This window comes from Hyperolius riggenbachi, chromosome 8 (assembly GCF_040937935.1).
Source record: "Hyperolius riggenbachi isolate aHypRig1 chromosome 8, aHypRig1.pri, whole genome shotgun sequence".
Classification (NCBI taxonomy): domain Eukaryota; kingdom Metazoa; phylum Chordata; class Amphibia; order Anura; family Hyperoliidae; genus Hyperolius; species Hyperolius riggenbachi.
The window spans coordinates 136,388,644-136,407,948 of record NC_090653.1 but is presented as its reverse complement, the minus strand read 5'-3'; positions in this window follow the sequence as shown (position 1 = coordinate 136,407,948).

Genomic DNA, 19,305 nt, shown 5'->3' with positions numbered 1-19,305 from the left:
GGCGATGGAGAAAAGCCACATAGGGCTAATAATTGTATATGGTCTCAGTGCAGGCATGAAATAGCAATACATAATATTATGACTGCTGATAGGCGTGAAAATGAACAAAGATGTCCAAAAAATAATAATACAATTAATGTCCACAATAAATGATCCCCTTAGGAGTGAGCAATGTAAAATCCACATATCATAACACATAAATAAAGTACATAGTGGTGTCAAGTAACAACCTGCATCTCTATACAAACCAATTAAACTCCACCGCGGCTCTGTGCAAAATCGTGCTGTCAAATAACCACCTGAACCTCTATATAAACCAAAAAACCTCTACTGAGGCTCTGTGCAGAATGAGCAACAACCACTGCGTGTATAACAACATGCAAATGATAGCCCTCTGGAATCTGACAACCTGGTAGAATCTCAATGCTGAATGGACTAAGTGAAGTGAATCACAACCACCGAAATACCTGTAATGCGCCCCACTCCAGTTCGCCACAACTGCCGCCACCACCGCCCCCCGGACCTAACACGTGACACCCACTTCCTCAGAGACCACACCTATGTTGTGCAGTTTAACGTTCCATTTGCGCACTCAGTATTTGAGTGAGTTGGTAGTTTCGTTGGTTGGCGTTTGTGTGTATGTACTTGTCGAGTAAACAACTTGTCATGCGGCTGGTCATGTTGTGTGGTCGGTTGGGCATTATGTTGAATGTGTGTATGAGCCTTTAGACAGCAGGCTGAATATTTTTGTTCTGTGGGTAAGGTAAGATAGTACTAGTAATTTAGCAGAAAATATCCAGGCAACCTGAATTTCTCTGGCATGGTATCTCATTCACACCTTTGATTACACAGTAGCGTTCATATCAGATCTGTTTCTGAAACTGCTTGCTGAGTCACACCGCTCCTGGTACGGACCATTTCCAAACATCTTTGGATAACAATGAATACACCCTCCTACTACAGGCTTACTCACACAAAAACCAGACTCCCGCCTGCAGTAATGGTCTACGTATGTTATCACTACTGACCCATAATGCAAATAGCCAACCAGTATTTCTGTTGAAGAAATTACAAAAGCAAAAGAAATGTTACATATATGTGGACTCTGTGCATAGCTGTATATTATGCACCTTATTTTCTTAAAACAGTACTAATGTCAATTAAATAAAGCAGCCCCATATATAGAAAAAGTCATTGTATTAACAAAATTTAAAGGAAGGCATTTTTTACTTATTGTGTATAAAACTACTGGTGATTTACAATTTCTATTGTTTCCTATTCCAAAATATGTATGCAGTGAATTGATAATACAGTGCACCAAATACACCAATTCACTACTGTCTGCTTGACATTTCAATTTTATTCCAATCTGCTATTACAACTTTGCCCCTCAACCCATTAAAAAGAGCAGTATTGCAATGACCCACCTAAGCTGAACCACAGCCGGCTGTGCCACACATTCCGGTTCCCAATGCACACCAGCACACATACTGTACATACATGGCAGTCTTTTGCTCCGGGAGTCTCAATATGCTGTCTGCAGCCAGCAAACTATGCCCACTGATTCTCCAGTTTGCATCGTTTCTTTCATGTAGAGGCTGTATGCATAGTTGTATACTTAGTGACAGTGTCCATTGGTTAAGCAGGCTACGCTCAGGGCATTCAAAAGCAGCGCTTGTGGTTAGTAGCTTTTAGCATGTTAGCACACATTGCACATAGCAGGGGTTGCAGCTGAGGGCTCTCACCACCTCATATGCATTGTCCCCGCTTGGCTTAGATCTGTTACACAGTCCTGATACTGTGTGCCTTGCCCTTTGCTCCGTCCACTCCGTGCCGTAATCATCCTGTCAGCATTCAAGCCTGCCGCTCAGTGGTTCCATCTCTGTGGTATTGGCATCTCACCGCTCGGGAACCGGCTGTGACGTCACCGCTCTGCTCTCTGCATTATTATTATTATTTAGTATTTATATAGCGCCGACATATTACGCAGCGCTGTACAGTGTGTATATATATATATATATATATATATATATATATATATACAGTATCTTGTCACTAACTGTCCCTCAAAAGAGCTCACAATCTAATCCCTACCATTGCCATATGTCTATATTATGTAGTGTAAGTACTGTAGTCTAGGGCCAATTTTTTTTAGGGGGAGCCAATTAACTTATCTGTATATTTTTGGGATGTGGGAGGAAACCGGAGTGCCCGGAGGAAACCCACACAGACACGGAGAGAACATACTCTTTGCAGATAGTGCCCTGGCTGGGATTCGAACCAGGGACCCAGCGCTGCAAGGCGAGAGAGCTAACCACTACACCACGTGCTGCCCATCACTAGTATCGGCCGCCCACCGGCCTTCGTCAGATGATAGTGGGCGGTTGTTTAGGTATCCATTTAAACCATCCCAGCATTACCTATGTGTCTGCATACTCCTCCCACTACCGCTTTTCTCATTGATGACCAGTCTTTTGCTCCTAAGTACGTTCCATCAGCATCTGATTATTGCATTTATATGACACCATAGATTCCAGTTAAAGGAGTCCTCCTCAGTCAGTTATTTCAAAACTTAGATTTAGAAGCATATTAAGCATATTTTAAGCATATTATCATAGTTATATTTTGACTATTAGTCTGAGGGATTGTCCCACACGGATGTTAACAGAGTAGGACTTTCAAACCCAACCCCGTAGTGACATACATCACTCAGACATCCATCATACACGCTCTGCCTAAATTGTATCAATCTCAAACAAAGCTTGTCAGATCTAAAACACTATTTTAATGCTAATTTATATAGATATACCACAATATGCCAATCTAAAGTGGCAGAAAGGGGGCTAGGGGGAGGTCAGAGTTCAAGCCTTTAGGCAGGACTGTTCCCAGCCTGAATATCCAACTAGATTCTATTTGACACAATTTTCTATCAAGGTCTCTACCCCTGGATGGTATCTGCATTTTGACAATGCCCTTAAGTCACATCTACACGTGTAGATGCGGCCGCGATGCTCCTTATCAATCGAGCCGCTGATGCGGCTCGATTGATAAGATCCGACAGGACGGATCTCCGCACCGCCGATTCCCTGCTCGATCCCCGCGAGGGGACAATGGCAGGGAATCGTGCGGGAGATAAGCGGCGCCGGCGGGGACGAGCGGGCACGAGCGGGGAATCGAATGCGGCGCACGCGCGGCGAGCGGGGACGTGGCGGGCACGCGGAAGAGACGATCCGGCGGCTAATCGAGCCGCCGGATCGCTACAACCTCTCATAGTGTAGACGGGGCTTAAAACCTCAAACCTTCTGGACTTTTTCCATGATTAAGCATAAAGTGTAAGCCTAAGGGATTAGTCTCATCCCCCTCGTTTATATTATGTACATGTTGCTGAATGCGTTTTTTAAGCATCTGGGTTTGTTCCAGTGTGTGCATGTGAGTGTGTGTGGCCTGGCAAGGTCGGCATCTACAACGGAGGAGACCAGTTAGGAGCGGAGCTGCGGTGAGGGACAGATAGGCTGCCAAGGGCTGGAGGAGGCCCCAGATAAGTAGATCTAGGGTTTTATTTACAGCCCAGATGTGTCCTTTAAATGCATCAGTAATGCATTAGGTGACAGGCTGGCTGTAATTTTCATTTTACTGATTTTCGTTACTAGTTTGGATTAGAGCTAGATATGTGATGCCTGTCCTGTCTTCTAACCTGTTTCATGAGCCTCCTTTAAATTATTAGTTGCCCTGATTTTGGTGCCCTCTTCAGGCTTGTGACATTGACCTCAATATTGTTTAGTAATTGCGCACACTGAGTCATGTTCTGGCTCTCATATACTTCCTCCTTCAGGAGGAAGTATGGGAGAGCTGGAAAATATTGTGAAGTGCAGCGCACAGAGGCAGCAACAAGGGTGAGTTAAGAACCTCTGCCATGGTGCGCATGTGTGAAGATTCAGGTTCTGATTGAAAAAATTCAGTACAAGGTTCTGAAATTGAGTTTGCTAATTGCACCAACACTAGCTTTAAGTAATTATACACCCCTTAAAAGAGAACTGTAGTAAGAGGGATATGGAATCTGCCATATTTATTTCCTTTTAAACAATGCAGATTGCCTAGCTGCCCTGCTGATCTTTTTGGCTGCAGTAGCGTCTGAATTACACAGGTAGAAAGAAGCGCTGGGCACCAGTGTGAATGTTCCAAATTGCATTTCATCTGGTCAGCCCCAGGCCGCCCATGAGGCTGGGTAAGGCAGGTTTCTCAGGCGGCGGAAGTTGGATGACTCCAGCGAACCACAGTGAGAGCCATTATCCACAAATGGCAAAAACATGGAACAGTGATGAACTTTCCCAGGAGTGGCCGGCCAACCAAAATTACCCTAAGAGCGCAGAGAAAACTCATCCGAGAGGCCACAAAAGACCCTAGGACAACATCTAAAGAACTGCAGGCCTCACTTGCCTCAATTAAGGTAAGTGTTCACGACTCCACCATAAGAAAGAGACTGGGCAAAAACGAGCTGCATGGCAGATATCCAAGGTGCAAACCACTTTTAAGCAAAAAGAACATTAAGGCTCGTCTCAATTTTGCTAAAAAAACATCTCAATGATTGCCAAGACTTTTGGGAAAATACCTTGTGGACCGACAAGACAAAAGTTGAACTTTTTGGAAGGTGCGTGTCCCGTTACATCTGGCGTAGAAGTAACACAGCATTTCAGCAAAAGAACATCATACCAACAGTAAAATATGGTGGTGGTAGTGTGATGGTCTGGGGTTGTTTTGCTGCTTCAGGACCTGGAAGGCTTGCTGTGATAGATGGAATCATGAATTCTACTGTCTACCAAAAAATCCTGAAGGAGAATGTCCGGCCATCTGTTCGTCAACTCAAGCTGAAGCGATCTTGGGTGCTGCAGCAGGACAATGACCCAAAACACACCAGCAAATCCACCTCTGAATGGCTGAAGAAAAACAAAATGAAGACTTTGGAGTGGCCTAGTCAAAGTCCTGACCTGAATCCTATTGAGATGTTGTGGCATGACCTTAAAAAGGCGGTTCATGCTAGAAAACCCTCAAATAAAGCTGAATTACAACAATTCTGCAAAGATGAGTGGGACAAAATTCCTCCAGAGCGCTGTAAAAGACTCGTTGCAAGTTATCGCAAACAATTGATTGCAGTTATTGCTGCTAAGGGTGGCCCAACCAGTTATTAGGTTCAGGGGGCAATCACTTTTTCACACAGGGCCATGTAGGTTTTGAGGTTTTTTTCTCACTAAATAATAAAAACCATCATTTAAAACTGCGTTTTGTGTTCAATTATGTTATCTTTGACTAATAGTTAACGTTTTTTTGATGAGCAGAAACATTTAAGTGTGACAAACATGCAAAAGAATAAGAAACCAGGAAGGGGGCAAATAGTTTTTCACACCACTGTATATAGCCAGTTTTAGTACATAATGCTGCGAGGAAATAGAGGAAAAAGAAGGGAAGAGAAGAGATAAACTTGACTGCCTCTGCCCAGGGTCCCCAGGCCCCCACCCCCTGCCTAGTTTTGAAGAAAATCAATCCAGAATAGGTATGAAGTTGGAGTTTGTAGCATCCATAACTTTGTCCTCCCAAGCACCCCAGACTTTGTGGTACTTTTTGGGGCAGCGACTGTTCATGTATATGGTTTTGTACAGTGGTAGTGAATGATTAACAGCTCTTGCCCACATCCCTACAGTTGGCACAGAAGAATTTTTCCACATTATTAAAATTTATTTTCTAGCGTGGAAGCATAAGGTTCTAACCAGTATCTGTTTATAACTGGTCAAAGCATCTTCCTCCATCTTCCCAAGAAGCATCAGTCCAGGGTCTAGAGGAAGGTTAGTTTGCAGAAGTTTATTAATCACAGAAAGAATATCTTTCCAGTAATTAACAATAAAGGGGCACGTCCAGAATATATGTACAAAGGAACCTACCTCATTGGGGAATCTCCAGCATCTATTAGACAGTGCACAGTTTATTTTATGCATTCGTTCAGGTGTCCAATAAGCTCTATGTAGGATCTTAGTTTGCACTAGCTGGTCTTTGGCGGAGATAACTGAAGTAGGATATAATTCTAGAATATCATCACAGTCGTCCCTATCCAATTCCCCCACGTCTGTTTGCCATTCATTAAGACATTTATCCATTCTATCATTATTTAATGTTAATAAAGTTATATAAATTGCTGAGAGTGTTTTAGATAGTCAAGAGGAGTTGTTCCAGTTCGTCAGTGTTTAGCTCGGGAGGTTGTCTACCAAATTGTGAGGTATACGCATGTTTAAGTTGTAAATACCTAAATAGATGCTGACTTGGAAGGCCATACTGAGTTTTAAGAGTATCGAAGGACAAGATGGAGTTCCCCCCCTGGATATGTGCCAGTGTCTTGATACCACATTTAGCCCATACTATAGGATCTGGGATGGTTTGGAAATGCCTAAGATGCGGATTACCCCATAGTGGTGTGTATGGAGACAGTGTATTATCCTTTACCAGTGGGGCCCTAGCCGCCCTCCATGCCCTCCACATCGTCGCCATAGCTTGTGTATGTTGTACAGAAGATTTGGGGCCTCTATATGGGAAGTTAGTCAGCTGTTCGTAAGAATCGAGAATTGCGGCCTCCGTAGTAATTGCAGGATTATTATCATGCTGTGAGAAGCACCATCTTATTGTCACTAGTAGAGAGGCCCAATAATATTTTTGGAAGTGAGGCATTGCCAATCCTCCCCTATTTTTAGGAAGTTGTAGAATATCCAGCACTATACGCGGCTGCTTACCAGCCCATATAAATCTAAGGAGGATGGTGTCAATTTTATTAAAGGAAAGGTTCAGGGAGGGTGGAGAAAAAATAAAAATCAATTTCCACTTACCTGGGGCTTCCTCCAGCCCGTGGCAGGCAGGAGGTGCCCTCGCCGCCGCTCCGCAGGCTCCCGGTGGTCTCCGGTGGCCGACCCGACCTGGCCAGGCCGGCTGCCAGGTCGGGCTCTTCTGCGCTCCAAGTCCTGGTACTTCTGCGTCCCACGCCGGCGCTCTGACGTCATCGGACGTCCGCCGGGCTGTACTGCGCATGCGCAGTAGTTCTGCGCATGCGCAGTACAGCCCGGCGGACGTCCGATGACGTCAGAGCGTCGGCGTGGGACGCAGAAGTACCAGGACTTGGAGCGCAGAAGAGCCCGACCTGGCAGCCGGCCTGGCCAGGTCGGGTCGGCCACCGGAGACCACCGGGAGCCTGCGGAGCGGCGGCGAGGGCACCTCCTGCCTGCCACGGGCTGGAGGAAGCCCCAGGTAAGTGGAAATTGATTTTTATTTTTTCTCCACCCTCCCTGAACCTTCCCTTTAAAAAGCTTTGCAGGGAGCCAAATGGGACTGTCTGAAAATGTATGTGAATTTGGGTAGAAAAATAATTTTGATTAGGTTTATTCTGCCTATTAACGTTAGAGGAAGCTTATCCCATGTTTTACAGTGATTGGAGAATAGGGTCAACATTTAATGTTTGGAACATATGGATATTCTCGGTTAGTTGTACTCCTAGGTATTTGAACTGGGTAACCTGTTTTAGTGGGCAATTAGCAGGGATTATAATTTGGTTGGGGGAGTCAAGGCAAAATAATATTGATTTGGGCCAATTTATTTTAATTCCGGACATAGAGCCAAATTTAATAAATAAGTCAAGGGCAGCTGATAGGGAATTTAACAGATCATTAAGATATAGCAAAACATCATCAAGTTCTATATTCTTAAAGCAGTATTAACCTCCTGAGCGATAATCCCGAGCTGAGCTCGGGGTATGTCGCGCAGGAGGATTTCTCAGGCCCCGCTGGGCCGATTTGCATAATTTTTTTTTTGTTACACGCAGCTAGCACTTTGCTAGCTGCGTGTAACTTCCGATCGCCGCCGCTCGCCGCCGATCCGCCGCTACCCGCCGTTCCGCGCAGCCCCCCCCCTCCCCAACCCCTTGCGCAGCCTGGCCAATCAGTGCCAGGCAGCGCTGAGGGGTGGATCGGAACTCCCTATGACGTCACGACGTCGATGACGTCGGTGATGTCATCCCGCCCCGTCGCCATGGCGACCAGGGAAGCCCAGCAGGAAATCCCATTCTGAACGGGATTTCCTGCTTACTCTGATCGCCGAAGGCGATCGGAGTGGGTGGGGGGATGCCGCTGCGCTGCGGCTATCATGTAGCGAGCCCTGGGCTCGCTACATGATTTAAAAAATAAAAAAAATAAAAAAATAGTGCTGCGCCACCTCTTGGGCGATATAATTGTATCGCCCAGAGGGTTAAACTCTGGCATAATATTCAATAAAAATGTATTTTTCCTACTTGTTATAACCCATACAGTTATCATATTTGCTTTTGTGCACAAGTTGTATTATTCATTTATTCATTTACAAGTTCCCAAAGTACAATTTATTTGCTATGAAAGCTGCCATTGCATTTTATTCATAGCTACAGTATTTATATTTTATAATGTACCCAGTGAATTTTTCTGAGCTGTGTCTGATCTAGAAGGAGTTTCTCCACTGCCAGGGAATGTTTATATTTCTCTCTTGCTACAATTAAGTAAACACAAGATAATGTTATCACCAGTTCGGATGCGGCTCTCACTGCAGGGAGCTTTCTATTGAAAAAGTCCTATGCTTAATTGTTTGAATGCTGTTATGCTAAAAAAAATTGTGGTAGCATATTATATGCTATAAATAATCTTTTAGAGCAAAGAAGAAATGCTGGCTTTCATACTGCTTTAAGTGGAGACAGGGTCATACTCCAAGTGCCAGCATAGTGTTGGTCTGTGCAACAACCCTAGTTTGTGAGTATCCTTCTATTTATTATGCTCCACACTTTCCATTGTTCGGACACACTGCTCCATTGGCTCTTGGTTGTCTCTTCTGTACTGTTCTTGGCCTTGTCGCTTGGCCTACAAAAAAAAGTCTTCCATCTGACAGTAATACTTATGACAAGAGGTTTCAACTTAAGTAAAACCATAGAGATCTAGATAAATAATACTTCTGCCTGTATCTTAGCTTTTAGGGGAAAAGAGCTGCTATAAGCTAAACTACATTCAGAAAAGCTTTAACACGGGGGCTCGAAATTGTGAAGTGTAAAAGTGTGATTAACCCCCCTGGCGGTATGAAAAATTCCGCCAGGGGGCAGCGCAGCAGTTTTTTTTTTTTCTTTTTTTAAATCATGTAGCGAGCCCAGGGCTCGCTACATGATAGCCGCTGCTCAGCGGCATCCCCCCGCCCGCTTCGATCGCCTTTGGCGATCTCCGATCAGGAAATCCCATTCAAAGAACGGGATTTCCTGGAGGGCTTCCCCCGTCGCCATGGCAACGGGGCGGGATGACGTCACCGACGTCAGCGACGTCGGGACGTCATTGGGAGTCCCGATCCACCCCTCGGCGCTGCCTGGCACTGATTGGCCAGGCAGCGCACGGGGGTCTGGGGGGGGGGGGGCCCGCGCGCCGCAACAGATAGCGGCGATCGGGCGCAGGCCGGCGGCGATCAGTGTGCTGGCGCAGCTAGCAAAGTGCTAGCTGCGTCCAGCAAAAAAAACATTCGGTAAATTGGCCCAGCAGGGCCTGAGCGGCACCCTCCGGCGGCTTACCCCGTGTCACACACGGGGTTACCGCTAAGGAGGTTAATTCTCCAAACTCAAGACCACTGAAGTTGCTCCACAGCTTGTTTCTAATATATGTATGGGACTGCATCAGGGGCGGTTCTTCAATGAATCACATGATTCAGGGCGGCAATTAGAGGGTGACAAGAGGTGTCTCCCACCCCCAAATTTCCCCTTTCTCGCACTCCCCAACTCCTCTCCCTAGATGCGCGGCGCCACTTCACTCACCTGCCCGCAGAGCTGCAGTGATGGGATCTCCATCTGCCCATCCAGTGTCCTGTATCCATGGCTACAGCGATGCCTAAAGTGACCTGCTACATGCTGCCAGGTCACATGAGGCGCCGCTGTAGACAGAGAGGAATCGGGACTTCACGTGTGACTGGCGGTCCCATCGCTAATTCGCTGAGAGTGGGTGAATGAGGCGTCGCAGGTGCAGCACATACCCGGCATCCTGGGGATCACAGTGGGGGCGTCCTCACAATGTATTGCTTCAGGCGGCAAAATGTCTATTACCAGCTCCGGACTGCCTATGATGCAAATGCTATGCTATGAGATGATATGCTGCTTCTGAATTCTGTAATGCGTGTGACATTGATTTGATTTACTGAAAAGGACAACAGGATCGGTTTAAAGACTCATTACAGTTAAATAGACATTACAAATAGCTGTTACATGGCTAACATGATATGTGTTATTTATTACCTGTCCTCTGTTTTCAAACTTGCATGCAATGTTCTGTTCAGTTGTTCATATATGTCCTATTTTTTTTCCATGACAAGTGAGCAGGAGAGGAACAGAAGCTCTGTCTTGCCATTATACGTTAAGGAGCAGGATCGTGGGAAAGGAGGCTTTCCTTTGTACTTGCTGCAATGTTATCAGGTAATTCATGGTCAGGATGTGTGCTGCTCATACATCTCAGACCAGTCAAGCTTACTTTATAGAAGTTAGTGGAAATAAGAATGTCTTAGCCTAGATTACACATGCCCACATTTGAAGTCCTTTGTTTTCATAGTGAAAGTAAGTTAAGCAGAGGGTTAGGTTTAGTTGTAGTTAAATTTCGGTATTATTTACCAATATTTTACTAATGTAATTGGCAATTTTAAAAGTAGGAACCTGTTTTTCATGCATGCATGAGCATGTACTGTACCTGACCTGTGAAACAGGATGATGCATCTGGAGGATGATGGTTCTGTCAGTGATCAGCATGTTCAAATGAGTTTCATTTTTTTCTTAGCATTCCACCAAATATTCTTATTATGACTGAGACAACAGCTCTTATGTGTTACCAGACAGGGTGATTCTACTTCAGTCTGCAGATCTTTAGATTCATGATTTTCAACTGCTTTTTTTCAGCTTGACTGTCTACTGTCATTGTCACATCATCAGCTACACCAGCTTCTCAGTTAAGCAGGGTTCACACTTATCACTGCTAAAAACTGAATGTTGTTTTGTGTTAAAATTCATGTTCATGTGCAAATTTTCACTCACTATTATTACTTCAGCTAATGAAGGACGATGGGAATTCCACACAATATGCGAATTATGCTGCAAGGTTTTTTTCCCGCATGCGAAAACTCAAATGCAATTTTGCACGTTTTAGCAAAAGTGCAATTCTCCCATGACTTTCATCAGATGTGCTGCAAACTCGTTTTTGCACATTCCCAATTCACATGTGAATTTTAATAAATGTAAACCCTGCCTAATATATTAGAAGTTAAAGTTTGCCCATCAAAACATGGAAGTCACATAGCAAAGTAATTACCGTACATCTGCCATGATATAACTATGACTGTGTCAAAAGATGATATCAAAACGTACCATGCCTATAGGTTAATATCAGTATTTTTTTGAGGATCCATTTTTGGAGTAGATTAGGGTTACAGAGGTAAGTAAAAATCAGGAAATCAGGGTTGAGTTCACTTAAATTTAAAACATAAATGTGCCCAAAAGAATAATTACTATGTATTATTAATGCTGCTGTTGTTGTTGTTATTATTATTATTATGAATATAATTGTTGTTTTTTGTTATTATTATGATGATTACTAGCCAAAAATATTGACATATCTAGACTAGTGTAACTTATGCAATGTAACTTAATGTAATATTAATCAGTAATCAGTAGAGGAGGCCATAAATATAAGAGGTTAGGTATACACGCTACACACATAGTTTATGCAGCTTTCATTGCCATGCAGAAAACAGAGAAATGTAAGTAACTTATAGAAGTCAAGCAGGTTTCAGCTTAGGACTAATACAAATAGTGACCAATAGTCGCCCACAACAATCGTTAGTGATTATTTTGGGTGACAGGTTTAGGAACAGGAGGGAAACAATAAAAGCAATTGTTCATGTCGATTAATGTCAATCATTTAGCTTTGTTTTTAAAAATGTATTTACAAAAACACAGCTTGTGCTGGTTCTGTAGTGGATTTACATTCTTGCATGGGTTTGGTCTGCCAAGTGTGCTAAGATAATAACAGGAATAGTCAATAAATGCTAATGATGTATAATCGGATGTACATGTTATACACATGGAGCTTGACATTGGACCCATCAAATACAATATTTGATGGATCCATTTCCAAGCTGCTTTATTTGCATAAAACTAGCTTAAAATTTGCATTAACTAAACATTATTAGCATCCCACTGACATCTCTAATAAGCATTGTTTCCAGCCAGAACTCTCCTCTGTTACTAGTCTTGCAGTAATCCTGGGGAAACACTGAGAAAGGTGGCTAAGAAGACAGTTCAGGGAATATGAAAAATGTTTGCAGGAGTTAACTGTGAAAAAAATTCAGTAAAATTATTCCACAATGCCCATTCTAATAAATTTCATTGAGTTTGGAATCCCAAAAGATAGTGACCGCCACCCTGGCAACTAAAAGCTATTGATTATAGGGGACTCTTACATCGTGAATGACTACATAAAGAAATTTGTTTTTCAAAAGTGTGGCTAGAAGTGAAGGGACCTGTAAGCAATTATTCTCAGGTCACACACACACACACACACACACACACACACACACACACACACACACACACACACACACACTACACACACACTACACACACACACACACTACACACACACTACACACACACTACACACACACTACACACACACACACACTACACACACACACACACACACACACACACACAAACACACACACACACTACACACACACACACACACAAACACACACACTACACACACACACACTACACACACACACACACACACACACACATACACTACACACACACACACACTAAACACACACACACACACTACACACACACACACACACACAGACACACACACTACACACACACACACACACACACACACACACTACACACACACACACACTATACACACACACACACACACACATTACACACACACACGCACACATACACAACACACACACTACACACACACACACTACACACACACTACACACACACACACAGACACACACACTACACACACACACAGACACACACACTACACACACACACACACACACACACACACACACACACACACACACACACACACACACTACACACACACACACACACATACACTACACACACACACTACACACACACACACGCACACACACACAGACACACACACTACACACACACACACTACACACACACACACACATACACTACACACACACACACACACACTACACACACACACACACACACACACACACACACACAGACACACACACTACACACACTACACACAAACACACACACACACACACACCACTACCCCCTAAGGAAAATAATCTTATAACACTATTTTTGCCTGGCTTCTATTTATTTGTAGTAAGAGGCATGGCACATGCACCACTCACTACCCCTTTCAAGCATGGAAGGGCAATGTGAATCTTACACCCACTAATCACCCCCTCCTCTTTGTAGGCAATAGGGAGAATGGGTTGTACTGGCTGTAGTGACATGGCATAGAGCATAGCCTGGAGGGATGGAACGCAGGGGTTTGTGGGTTGCAGTGTGTCGTCATTTGGATGGGGTAAGGTGGAGTTGGTTTGTCACTCAGTTTCTCTGCCATTGTTCCCTAAGAAGAGGAGGCAAGGCCTGATGGCAGGATTAGTACTGGAACTCAGATGGATGATGTGATTCCCGAAGGCAGAAAACCCTTTAGGATGAGTATGACAAAGATTTGGGAGGTGAGGAGGTACAACGTTTAGTTAAGGGTGCTAAAATAAATATGTGAAATTTGGCTTTAAAGGGAACCTGAAGCGAGTAAAATTACCATATATTCGGGCGTATAAGACGAGTTTTTAACCCCTTAAAATGTTCTGAAAAGTTTGGGGGTCGTCTTATATGCTGGGTATCAGGCCGTGGGGTGTAATTGCTTGAATCCAGAACGGTACATTTAATGACATACTGAATGCTGATATACTGAATGCTGTTCCAGTTGAGAAATCCGGTAGTCAAATGTTCCTGAACAATCAGTAGCATCATGCGAGCAGTCACAGAGCAGCTTCCTGGTTCGGGGATCACCTGACCGATGAAGCTCGGAGCTCTGTGACGTATGCTTATGCGTATCACGCTGGAGATTGCCGGAACTCACTGAATTGTGGAGCGCACCAGTCATGTGACCCAGGAAGCTGCGCTGCTACTCATGTGAGCGGCTGCTCGCATAATACTAATGGTTGTGCAGGAACATTTGACTACCAGATTTTTCAATTGGAACCTGAATTCAGCATTCGGTGTGTCATTTTCTTTCCCCAATGCATTTTTCTTTCCTCAATGTCTGCAGCACCCACGGTAGTATGTGATTGAAAGCTGTGTGACAGCTTTGCCAGAGGGGTAGTCTTAAACGGCGAGTATATCCCAAACTCTATATTTTAACTGGAAAAGTTGGGGGGGTCGTCTTATACGCCCAGACGTCTTATATGCCAGAATATACGGTATTTAAAATAAACACATAACGTAGCTGCAAATGAATATTATATGCCTAGTTAAAAATATCAGATAGCGCTAGTAAATGGTAAGTATCAAATGACAAAATTTAATAAAAATCATAAAAATTATACAACTTAGTCGTTCATTAAAAATTAGATCATTGCTGATTGGTCTTAGATCTGAATTGTATAGACAATCATTGTAATTAGCTCTTAAGGATATTAATCCGTTTAAAATAGTATTTCTGAAGCAGATGATTAATTAAGAGAGAATCCTCTTCAATGGAAGACGCTCAATAGCATAGTGTGCACTTGCAACGTATGAGTTTGATGATTTGATAATATGCATCAGATAGATGATCCTTGCTAAATAAATAATTGACATGCGCTGATGTTTCCACTGGTGAGTTCCGTGCCTTGCAATTTTAAATTGATTATATATTTAATTGCTTCACTAAGCTTAGCATGCTGTGATGATGATGACAATATGAATGTTGGTGAGTACTCACGATCCCAATAGTTGGAATGATGTATACCGCTGGAGCTGCACAAATTCTGTAGGGGAGTCGCTCGATCTCAATGGCCCCGGCCGGCAGCACAATGAGAGAGACTTGACACACTGCAAGATGGATGTTGCAGGGTCGGGCAGTCTGCCCGGCTCCCAGAAGAGAGGCGGAAGAGAGGCGGTAGTGCCGGTAAACGGATTCCGTATCCCCACGCTGCGTGTTGAATCTAAGCCGACCTCCTCTTCCTCGTAGCATGTGACGTCACACGTGATGCCTGGAGCTGACGTTTCGGAAGGAACGCCTTCCTTTCTCAAAGCTGGCAACACGAGGGATAGAGGGGGCTGTCTCTTATACTGTGCAGGTTCACTGGTTGTCATGGTAACCCCAACACATATCATTCAAAGGCAAATAACTCTATTTCACTATTGAGGCCATGTGGTTTTAGTGTATTTAGATTGTAAATCCAATTAGATTCTCTTCTGGACATCTGTCGGACAAAGTCTCCTCCCCTCCATGACTTTAGAACTTTCTCTACCGCACAGAACTTTGTTCCCTTAAAGGAACAGTCATGAAATTCTTTGTAGTGTGCTGACAGTGGATGTTTACTATTCCCCTTCAGTATATTGGCACAATGTTCTCCTAATCTCTCTTTTAAGGTGCGCTTAGTCCTCCCAACATACTGTCTGGAGCAAGGACAGGTGAGAACATATATAACTCCTGCTGGGAGCCGGGCAGACTGCCCGACCCTGCAACATCCATCTTGCAGTGTGTCAAGTCTCTCTCAGTGTGCTGCCGGCGGGGGCCATTGAGATCGAGCGACTCCCCCACAGAATTTGTGCAGCTCCAGCGGTATACATCATTCCAACTATTGGGATCGTGAGTACTCACCAACATTCATATTGTCATCATCATCACAGCATGCTAAGCTTAGTGAAGCAATTATTATTATTTTATTATTATTATTATTATTTAGTATTTATATAGCGCCGACATATTACGCAGCGCTGTACAGTGTGTATATATATATATCTTGTCACTAACTGTCCCTCAAAGGAGCTCACAATCTAATCCCTACCATTGCCATATGTCTATATTATGTGGTGTAAGTACTGTAGTCTAGGGCCAATTTTTTAGGGGGAGCCAATTAACTTATCTGTATGTTTTTGGAATGTGGGAGGAAACCGGAGTGCCCGGAGGAAACCCACACAGACACGGAGAGAACATACAAACTCTTTGCAGTGTGCTGACAGTTAAATATATAATCAATTTAAAATTGCAAGGCATGGAACTCACCAGTGGAAACATCAGCGCATGTCAATTATTTATTTAGCAAGGATCATCTATCTGATGCATATTATCAAATCATCAAACTCATACGTTGCAAGTGCACACTATGCTATTGAGCGTCTTCCATTGAAGAGGATTCTCTCTTAATTAATCATCTGCTTCAGAAATACCATTTTAAACCGATTAATATCCTTAAGAGCTAATTACAATGATTGTCTATACAATTCAGATCTAAGACCAATCAGCAATGATCTAATTTTTAATGAACGACTAAGTTGTATAATTTTTATGATTTTTATTAAATTTTGTCATTTGATACTTACCATTTACTAGCGCTATCTGATATTTTTAACTAGATTTTAATTCTAAGGCATTGGGATACCCTTAATCAGAATCAGCTGCTGTCACAAGTGGCGCAACACTTCCATTGTTTATACGAATATTATATGCCAACCTCACCGTCAGTTCAGAGGCTCACCATTTTCTTCTTACAGTGATCCCTTTCAGTTCTGACAATATTTTGTCAGAACTAAAATATACCAGTTGCTGTCAGTTATATATCAGCAGCTGTCAGTTACAACTGAATGTGCAAGGTAATGTCCATGTTTCCCTATGGTTCAAGTGGGCGATATTACAGTTTAACAGTGTGCTGACCAGAAAGCTGTTATGGGGTAATGGCCATTTTAAAATGGAGGATGGAGAATTCCATTGATCACAGTGGACAAATAGGCAGGAGAGGAGAAAGAGATTGAGGAGTAGACTACACAGGAGGTAAGTATGACTTGTGTATGGTTATTTTTACTTTTTTATTTTCAGTTCCGGTTCTCTTTAAAGGCAATCACACAACTGACAGAGTGCCTAAAGTGTGCATTCATTCATCATACACAGAATAGTTTCTAGATGTTTCTTCCTGGATGAATGAAAACACTGTATAGTTAGTTCTCTTGCCTCCTGTGCTTCAGAGCCCATTGGCAGTTGTATGATCTGCTGTGGTTGTAGCTACTCTCTATGGATCTTGCCATCAAAATGTTATTTAATAATATACCTGTTTTACTTAACTAATGTAGAGAACTTTCTGAAAGCCCAGTGAATGTGACTTTTCATCTAATTTACTAGAGCAGAGAGCCCCACCCTTTACACACACAACAAGCGTATGAGTATGCTTTGTGTAGTTATCTTAACACAGCACTTTGCTCCTTGTAGCCCTGATCTCTTACCAGTCAATCTAGCCTTCACCCCATGACTCTCCTATGTGCACAAACCCCTCTCTTACTATTACCACTGTGCAGAGCTGGTAGCACTAAAAGCCATCCTACCTGATGTGTGTCTGTAACACCCAATGTGCGTCTATTCATGCTGATTCTTAGGTGATGCAAGTGAGACAAAAACAAAGCAAACACTCTTTTGCTATATTAAAACCTATTCATTACTGAAGAAATAAATGCATTGCCATGGTATAAATATGACATTAGTATAGCTGTGAACTTTCATATTCTGTCTCAGGTGGTAACATTAATGCGTCTCTACTCACTCTCAGGGGCAGTAAACTTCACCTGGGGAACACTGAAGAACATCTGCAGTGCACCACTAGGCTGAGGACTTGTTAAGATCGCAAAGACACAAACAAATGCTTCTTTCACCATTCTAAAGTGACTTCCCAACTGTCATCTGACAGAAGCATTACACAGGATGCACCTGTATCCTGCTCGTTTGTGTTTGGGTCGCACCTTTACTACTCAGGCTAAGCTGCCAAGGGAAATTAAATAGTTTTTTGTCTGCAAAAGAAGTGTTAAGCACCATACACATGCTCAACAGTGGTCTTTTATGCAGCACAATTGTTGAACAACTTTTGTTGTGAAACAAGTTGAAACAGCTAAAAAAAGTATTTTGCTATTGTTCAAAAAGCTGATAAGACTGATAACAAGTCAATCCAACAGATGGATTGACTTCTTATCAGTCTTTTCAGCTTTTTGAACAATAGCAAAATACTTTTTTTTAGCTTTTTCAATTTCACAACAAAAGTTGTTCAACAATTGTGCTGCATAAAAGACCACTGTTGAGCGTGTGTATGGGGCTTTACATTTACCCCCTGGAAACTTGACATCTAATTCCCAGCTGTTGTCCACCTCGATGTCACCTCTCCCAACACTCACCTATATACTCTCCAACTATCCTCTCCCCTATCACCTCTCCCAACCTTCACCTATATACTCTCCAACTATCCTCCTAGCCACTGTGTCCTCTCCCATATCACCTCTCCCAACCTTCACCTACCCAATCCTTGCATATATTCCCACTCACTGTTTCCTTTCCTGGCCCTTATCTACCCACTCTCCACCCATCCGCCCAGCCATTGTGTCCACTTTACATGTTTTCACTCCCCATACCAACCTCTCTTTACCTATTCTCCTGTTTACTGTACTCTCTCCCTTGCTCACCTCTCCTAAACCTTACCTGCCCACCCAGCCATTGTGTCCACCCCCATGTCTCCTCTACTGGCCTTCACCTACCTTCTTGCCTATTGTATCCCATATCACCTCTTGTGACCATCACCCAACCAGTCCTTATTCTTCCAGGTACTGTATCCAACCCCCTGCTAGCTTGTCTTGTGTAACACCACAGTGGAATAATGACCCATCATCTATACCTTATAACCCTACTGTGTCCACAACCCTATGAGCTGCCTACTCCAAACCCTATATTATTACTCCATCCAACTCTTACTTAGTCTATATGTTCCTTAACCCTTATCTGTAACCAGGGCCGGTTTAAGCAACAATGGGGCCCCAGGGCAAAATAAACCTGGGGGGCCCGCCCAACATATACTCCGGAACAAAAATCGGCATTAGGGGACCTTTTTTGCAGCTGGTATAACAGGGTGTGAAGTCCCAATCGGTCGGAGCTCCACATTCTGGCTATCCCAGCCTGCATGGGGGACAAG